At 42.8% G+C, this 8,703-nt stretch overlaps 1 pseudogene; it reads right to left on the bottom strand.

Moving 5' to 3' along the window:
- Positions 1–5,943: 5,943 nt before the first annotated feature.
- Positions 5,944–7,137, bottom strand: Nip7-ps15 (nucleolar pre-rRNA processing protein NIP7, pseudogene 15; annotated as a pseudogene).
- Between the last annotated feature and the right edge of the window lie 1,566 nt (positions 7,138–8,703).

The raw sequence follows: 8,703 nt of genomic DNA, 5'->3' as shown, positions 1-8,703 counted from the left end.
ACACACACACCTTTTTCCTGGTACTGTGGCTGAATGTTATTGAAGTCCTCACCCCAAAGCAACAACATGGGGAGGTGATCAGGTCTGGAGGTAGATCAGATCCTATGGATGGAGCTTTCAAGAATGGGGTTAGCCTTTCACTAAAAGGGATTCCAGAGCATTCTCATGCTCTTTCCATGGCGTGAGGACCCAATGAGACCTAAGAGGTTTGCAACCAGAAAAGTAGACCCTGCCAGGACCTTACCATGCTGGTAACCACGCCTGGGATTTAGGACTTTGCCACGATGAGAGAGAAATCATTGTTGTTTATAAACCACCAGCTCATGTTACAGAAACCAAGACCTGTAGTGGTTATTTTTGTCCTCAGCTGTGACAAAATATCTGATGGAAGAAGGTTTGCTTTGGCTCCTGGTTCCAGCTGCCTTTCAGTCCATCACAGTGAGGAGAACAGGGGTAGGAAGGTGAAGTGGCTATTCATGTAGCAGCAGCCGGGAAAGCAAAGACCTTAGCCAGAACGTTCAAAGGACTGTGCCTAGTAGCTGGCTGTTCCTTCTAAAGGCTCCGTCCCATGCAAAATAGAGCCACGAATTGAACATTCAAACCACGAGCCTGTAGGAGACATTTCAGACTGAAACCATTAACAGGACCCTGGAGACCTTGGTATTATTATTGTTCCGATCTAAATCCCTGACCCAGTAATTTAGAAAGGGGGAAAAAACATGTCTTTGGAGGCATGGTAATTCAGCAGGGAAAGACTGCCATAGTCTTGGAGTTGGCTGGGAAAAGTCATGTGCTTTATAGAAAAGTTCTGAAACAGCGTAGCAGAGAGTAGCACAGAGTCAAGAGACAATGTACTGTTCCTCAGCGCTCAAAGGCAGTTCTCGTCTCTCTCAGCTGTGGCTCCCACAGCTTTCTAGTCTTTCTTGACAATTAGAACTTAGCCTTCCCTGTTTAAACTGCAACCACAGTCACCACATAGCTCTAAAGTTCTCTTTGCACTTTTTATCAAGAGGCTAACCAAGGTGAAAACTAGCATAAGCGATGATAGGAATGGCTTTCTAATTTCAGTGCTTAAGGTCATTTTATTGTTTTCTCCAAAACTCAATACTCTACAGGGTATTAAAATGGTGCAAACTATGTTTTATAGCCCGAGGAAGCCCCTTTGTTTTAGAATTGTTTCATTTTGGAGCAGGTGGGATGGCTCACTGGGTAAAAGCACTCGCTAGCAAGACTGACGACTTGCGTCTGATTCTTGGAACCCACAAGGTAGAAGGAGAGAAACGAAGTCCTGAAAACTACCCTCTGACTGCCACATGATAAAAAATGTGGAAAAACGTAACACACTAAAAAAAAAAACTTGATTAATTTTATTCACAGAACAGCTACCATAGAATGGCTAGTAAGAAAAATGTTGAGTATGAAGATAATATTAAACAGAGTAAGTTTTAAATACATACATACACATATATATACACATATATATATTAGTGTGTGCCTATCCTGCATTTATGTGGATGTCTTCAGAGCCCAGAGAAAGGTGTTGGGCCCCTCTGGACCTGCAGTTATAGTTGTGAAACACCATTTGGTTGGGGTAAACTGAGTCTAGGTTCTCTGCAAGTGTCGACTGCTAACCGAGAGCAATTGCTAGCTCCCAGAGTATCTTTAATACAAAAAGGCAGGGTCATGTTACCAAGCCCTAGATGGATATTGCTTCTCTAACCCAAACTCACTGAGTTTAGGCTGAAGAGAAAGTGTTATTAGAGTCATTCTCCATATGACTTGCCAAGGCTCATGATAAAGATCGGGCTTTGAGACTCGTTTGGGACACTTGGTTTAAGTTCGCTCCATAACCACAGATGAGTCCCTCAATTCTCTGAGACTCGTTGCAAAACTTTCATCCAAGAATCATCAGAGGAGAGAGTATGTGATGGTCTTGAATATCTGCTGTCACTAATAGGTAAATGTCTCAATACTCATGCTAGTTTTAGCCAACGTCCCCACTCTTGTGACATTGACAAATGGAAAAAGTCTTTTTTTTTTAAAGATTTATTTATTATGTAGTGTTTTTCCTAAATGTTTGTCTGCAGGCCAGAAGAGGGCATCGATCCCATTTCAGATGGTTGTGAGCCACCATGTGGTTGCTGGGAATTGAACTTAGGACCTCTGGAAGAGCAGTCAGTGCTGTTAACCACTGAGCCATCTCTAGCCCTTAAGAATGGTCTTTCTGACATTAGGAAGTTATATGATTTGACTGAGGCCAGAGAAGACTGAGTAACTAATCTCTTTATGTGTACATTGGGTTGTGTGTGTGTGTATGTGTGTATGTGTGTGTACATGCAAGTATGGGTGTTGGTGTGCACTTGCATGTGTGTATGTGACCATGTATATGTGTATGTATGTGCGTATGTGTGTACATGTGACTGTGTGTTAATACATGTGATTGTGTGTGTATGTATATGTGACTGTATGCATGTTTGTGTATGGTGTATATGCATGTACATGTGAGTATGGGTGTTGGTGTGTGCATGTGTTTGTGACCTTGTGTGTGTGTGTGTATGTGTGTGTAAAGGCCATGTCTTCCTAGGTTTTCCACCTTTGTTTGTGAGACAGGATCTTTCTCAGCCTGGAGCTTGCCAATGCAGTTAGACTGCCAACCTGGCAACTCCTGAGATCCTCTTGTGTCTACCTCCTCAGTGCTGAGATTACAGGTTCACAGTATACCTGACTTCTTACATGGTTGCTGGGAAGGAAACTTGGGTTTGGACTTGTGTAGTCTAAACTCTTAAAGCTCTGGCTTTAGACTCTCAAGGTGTGCGCCAGTGTTACCAGCTACTGTCATTTTTACCAAGGGCCAATGATTTCTTTTGGCATTCAAGTTTGTCATAATTTATATTCAGCAAAAATTTCAAACTGTTGGACCCAATAAGCCAAACTTTCTTGAAGCTCCATTGTTTGCAGTTCTGGAAAGTTAGCTTTCTGGGGTAGTATGGTGAAGGGTTTCTCTTAGTCCTCGAATAGCTCTGAAGAAAGGCTTTCAGTGAACCATGAAATACTCTCTCTTCATTGAGTTTATTATTTCCCAGAATGCTTAAGATTTTATGACTACATGCTTAGTGCTCTCTGGAAGGTGAGCAGGCTTCCTGAGTGCCAGTAGACTGCGACTGCTCCCAGTTGGACGAAGATAGGGTTCAAAGAGAGCAGATTAAGAATGAATAAGGGGGGGGGCTGGGGATTTAGCTCAGTGGTAGAGCGCTTACCTAGGAAGCGCAAGGCCCTGGGTTCGGTTCCCAGCTCCGAAAAAAAGAACAAAAAAAAAAAAAAAGAATGAATAAGGGGTTCATGTGATCCTGTGACTCCTTGGAGAGTTCCAAGGCCAACTTCTTGGGCAGAGAGATGGTGCAGGGTCTGGCTAGTGTTATCCTGGCCTTGGAGTACCTGACCAGGGGGAAAGTCAGCTATGTCAGCCTTGTTTCTCTGTGAGATAACCATGGCCTAATTCTGTTTCCCCAGGCTTTCCCAAGAAGATGGACGACCCTGACAGTATCCGCTCACTGATCCTGCATAGGGAACAACGAACGACTCAGTAATTTGCTGAACTTGATGAGTCTGAAGAGTGGAGGGAGTGCTGGGGAGAGTCTGTAGATGAGAACATTGGCCAGGGCTTTGGAGAGAGTTTATCAGGGCTGTTCGGCGTTATACTAACATGTCAAACAGGCCATAACTAATGACTTAGAGAGTCACGTAGGCAGGTCGTAAGGCCAGACTTTCTTCCTCATTCCAGACTCTTTCTCTGATGCTTCAGGTTAGCTCTGGGCTTCACTGTAACTTTTCTCTTTTCTCTTTATTACCTGAATTTATTTTCTTTCTTTCTTTCTTTCTTTCTTTCTTTCTTTCTTTCTTTCTTTCTTTCTTTCTTTCTTTCCTTCTTTCTTTCTTTCTTTCTTTCCTTCTTTCTTTCTTTTTTCTTTCTTTCTTCCTTCCTTCCTTCCTTCCTTCCTCCCTCTCTCTCTCTCTCTTTCTTTCTTTCTTTCTTTCTTTCTTTCTTTCTTTCTTTCTTTCTTTCTTTCTTATCTGTTGGTTTTAGGACTTGGAAACTGAGGACATTCTGCCATTTTGGATCTTTTTAATTTTGTACTTAGATGGTCAAGGGAATATCAAAATCCTAGACTTGTTTTTCTAATGTCACTATAAGCACTGGAATTGAATAACAGAATCTTCCTTCTCTCTTTTAAGAGTCTCTCATCGTTCCTGTGTTTCTTTCCTTTCTCTTCCCCCTTTCCTTAATATAAGAGGAAAAGAGTGGAAAGAAAAACTAAAATTAGACATACCTGACCCGTGACTTTTCTTTGGGCAATGAAAATATAAGTCATACCCACACTTCTGTTTTTCCCAGGATCTGAAGCACAGCCCCGTCTGTTTGGGCAGTTGGCTATTCTGGGGTACATTTCAGAAATAACTCATGTTTATTTATCGTTGGATATTTATAACAGTTTCAGAGTCGGTTTCCAGTAACTCCATGAAGGATCACAGGTTCTCGCAACAGTGAAGGAGGCTGGAGAGGGGACCTGAGCAGGGAGGGATACAGGCATTGCTAGAAGCTACAGTCCCGCCCTCTCCTTAGTGTTCCTCAGCTGAAGTGGCAGGGCTGAGGGGAGTGCACTGAAAAACAATCTGTAAGTCTTCCTGGAAAGGATGTCAGAGTCTAAATCGGATTACTCTTCCAATTTGATGGAGCAAAGGGGCAAGTGCATGTGTGAGCATGCTTGCATATGCACCCTCATGCATGTGTGTGCACACACACACATACACATACTCACACATTCACACACATACACACTCACACACACACACTCATATACTCTCTCACACACTCACATACACTCTCTCACACCTCACATACACACTCACAAACACAGTCTCTCTCTCACAACACACACACACACACATACACACACTCACACACACTCACATGCGATCACTCACACACAGGCACTCTGAGCTCAGGCAGAGATAATGTTGACATTTTTGGAGGCACAAAAGGATCACAAATTCCTGGCAGTCACCCATAGACCTGAGCTGCTCGGGAATGCTGACGGTTCCAGGCACTGACATCATTCCTCCTCTGGCCCTGAGAGGAACCCTCTGACCCCCAGGTCTCCTGGCAGTTATTTTTAGGCTACAAACCCTCCCCCCTGGCACTCCCTTGGTGTACTCAGGAAAGCAAGTTTCAGGAAGGACCTTACACTTTATTGAGCATGCAGCTCATATCTGTGCCCGAGAAAGAATCAAGAATGAGGTGTGGTAGGAGATGGAAGGATTTGGAGAACATCTGGTCCATCATCTTTATAGGGCAGAGGATGCCAGAGGGGTTGAATGGTTTATTCAAGGCCAAAGACCCAATTGTGGGTTTGCCTTCCTAGCCTTCCCTATAGATTTCTGTCTCTTTTACTTAGAGGTCCTCAAAGAAGTTGCCTTTAGGAACTCTTTGCATTCTAGAAAATTCTTTCTGTATGAGTGTGTATGCTTGTGATATGTGTGTGTGTGTTCCTCTGTGTGTGTTCCTGTGTGTGTTTCTCTCTGTGTGTTCCTCTGTGTGTTCTTCTGTGTGTATATTTCTCTGAGTGTGTATGTTCCTCTGTGTGTATTTCTCTCTCTGTTGTGTGTCTTCTGCTATTGTTATCCACCTGATTTTTTTTATTTTAACTTTTTTTTTGAAAATAAAACCATTACAATTTATTAAACTCCATATGTAAAACCACAGGCATGGCCTACTGTCCTTATATGGCTGTTTCTAACTTTAATATTAACAAACATTAGAAAGTCCACTGTGCTGTTATAAGCTTGGAAAAGTGTTATCACAGATAACAGTAAGATTATCCCTGTCCTTGGTGAAGTAACTTAGAAACCATCACTCAGAACAAGGCTTCTGAATCAATCAACGATGATGCAGACATAAAATAGAAACACTCAATTTGCTCACACAAATGCTCACAGGTTCTGGTTTGTCTGTTTTAGATTTCTGAGACAAGACTCACTAGATAGCCCAGGCTAGCCTTGAACTTGCCAAGTAGCCTGAGCTGGCCTTTTCCTTGTGATCCACTTGCATTTGGCTCTAGAGGGCCAGGAACCCTATTTTTGAGCCATTTCTATTGATAAGAAACCCAAGCTGCATATCTCAGTGTTATCCAGATTTAACATGATGGCCGGCACACAGGAAACAAAGCTAAGTCCTCTCACACAGCAAAATGTTCTTGGGATGACCATCTTAAGTTAACGTCTCTTCATGGCGTACGTACTCCCCAATGTCTGCTTGATGGAACACCACAATTGCAATGGGGTCCACTTTCCTGGAGTCTTGGGTAGACTTTGCTGCCACCCCAAAACCCAAAGGAATATCTGCCATGGAATAAACCACTACTCCCTGGCACTGAGACGTGTTTTCAGTGATCCGACCCAGACCGGATTTCAACATATGGTTTCCATACAAGGAGGACTGCTCTGCTCCAGGCTTATCCACACTTTATACTTGGCGTAGGGTGCAAGGTAATCCAGAGCTGTCATGTGTAACTGGAACTTGTGGGTCTTGGTAAACTTTCCAAAACACGTCCCCAGGGACACTAGCTTATCTCCGGAGATGTTGGCAGCCAGCTTCAGGATCATCTCACTCACATAGTACACTCGGTCGTTGTGCAGCCAGAAACAGTAGGTGCCGTCCAGTCTGTCCACCAGGAGTTGTAGATTCTCTCCAATGTATTTCGCAATCTTCTCAAACATTACCCGGGTCTCTTCTTCAGTCAAAGGCCTCATTTTCCCACTAGCTTGGCTCTCCGGGTTATTTTAACTTTTTTGGAGAACATTGTACCTCCATTCTCTCACCTTCTGCTCAGACTGCTCCAGAGTTCCCCTCCAAAGTGCAGGTCTTTCCTTTATTATTATTGCTACATATACTTATGTACATACACATGTATGTATATATAGTCTACTCAGTCCATTTAATATTGCTTGTGTGCATTTGTGTCCAGGGATGACCACTTGGGATTGAGGATTAGACATCGATATGGTAGTTTTTCCCAGGAGAGAATTAACTCTCTCCCTCTCTGTCAGCAGCATTAACCAGTTATGACTCTTTATCTAGGGGTGGAACCATGTGGAACTTCCCATCCACGTTGACCTGTCAACTAGTGTCCTCATTATGTTCTTCTTTCTACCTAAATTTTAAAAAACAGGGTCTCTTACAGATCTCAGAGCTCACAGATTTGATAAGAGTAGATGGCCAGAGAGCCTGAGGAAGACTTCTGCGCCCTTGTATACACACACACACACACACACACACACACACACACATGAGTGTGCATGCACACATATACATATATGTGCATACACCTATATATGTACATATAGATACATATATGTGTGCATATTCATATATGTATATACACATAAATGTACATGTATATATGCTTTTAATTCCAGCACTCAGGAAGTAGAGGCAGTTGGATTTCTGAGTTCCAGCCAATGTTACCCAGAGAAATTCTGTCTGAAAAAACTGAAAACAACACCAACAATGAAACAAAAAACCCAAAAAACCAAACCAAACCAAATAAAACAAAAAACCAAAAAAACCCCAAACTCCAAACAAAACAAAACAAAAACCAAAAAATGAAAAAGCAAAAGCAAAAAACCAACAACACCAAAAATCAAACAAAACAGGATTAAACAAGGAAACAACAGGGGTTGGGGATTTAGCACAGCGGAAGAGCGCTTGCCTAGTGAGCGCAAGGCCCTGGGTTCGGTCCCCAGCTCCGAAAAAAAGAACCAAAAAAAAAAAAAAAAAAAAAAAAAAAAAAAAAACAAAAAAAAAAAAACCAAGGAAACAACAAAGAAAAAAGAAAAATTATGAGAACACACACACACAGACACACACACACACAAAACCCATAAGAACACAGAATCAGAAATCATCATATACAAGGGAAAGACTAATAAGATTTAAAAAAAAAAGGCCAAACGAAGCAATACGAGACAAAAAATACCCCGAAATACCATTAGTTTGTCCGTGTGTTGGCCTTCTACTATGGGGTGCAGGGCCTGCCCTTAAGTGTGGTTAGTATACCTAGGGAGACTCCATTAGAGGAAACTAATTTTCCTTTGCCAGCAGTGGTCAATTGGAGGGAGCGTGCTTAGAGATGGGAGCCCATGCCCACTTACCTCTCTCAGCACTGTGACCTCATCTGGCTTGGATCAGTACAAGCCCTGTGCATGCTGTCACAGTCTCTGTGAGTCCATTTGTGCTTTCCTAGTCTGCCTCACTCATCAAGTTCCCAGGGGCTGGATTTGATGAAGGCATCCTATTTAGGACTAAGTGTTCCAAGGTCTCCCATTGTCTGCACACCATCCAGTTAGGGATCTTGGTATGCGTTCCCATCTACTGTAGGAGGTACTACTCTAATGGTGGTTGGGTGATGTACCCTGAATGAGGCAGAATGTTATTAGAAGTCATTTTACTACTAGGGTCCTTTAGCAGAACAGTAGCATTTGGTTTTCCCTTGGGTCCATATCCTAACTGGTCTCAGGTTCTTGGTCACCTGAGCAGTGTGAGGCATGGGTTCCATCTCTTGGAGTGGGCCTTAAATCCAGTCAGAGAGTGGTTGGTTACTCCCATATTGTTTGTGTATGATTGCTCCAGCAAATCACTCAAGCAGG

This window comes from Rattus norvegicus, chromosome 17 (assembly GCF_036323735.1).
Source record: "Rattus norvegicus strain BN/NHsdMcwi chromosome 17, GRCr8, whole genome shotgun sequence".
NCBI lineage: Eukaryota > Metazoa > Chordata > Mammalia > Rodentia > Muridae > Rattus > Rattus norvegicus.
This window is presented reverse-complemented; position numbering and strand designations above follow the sequence as displayed.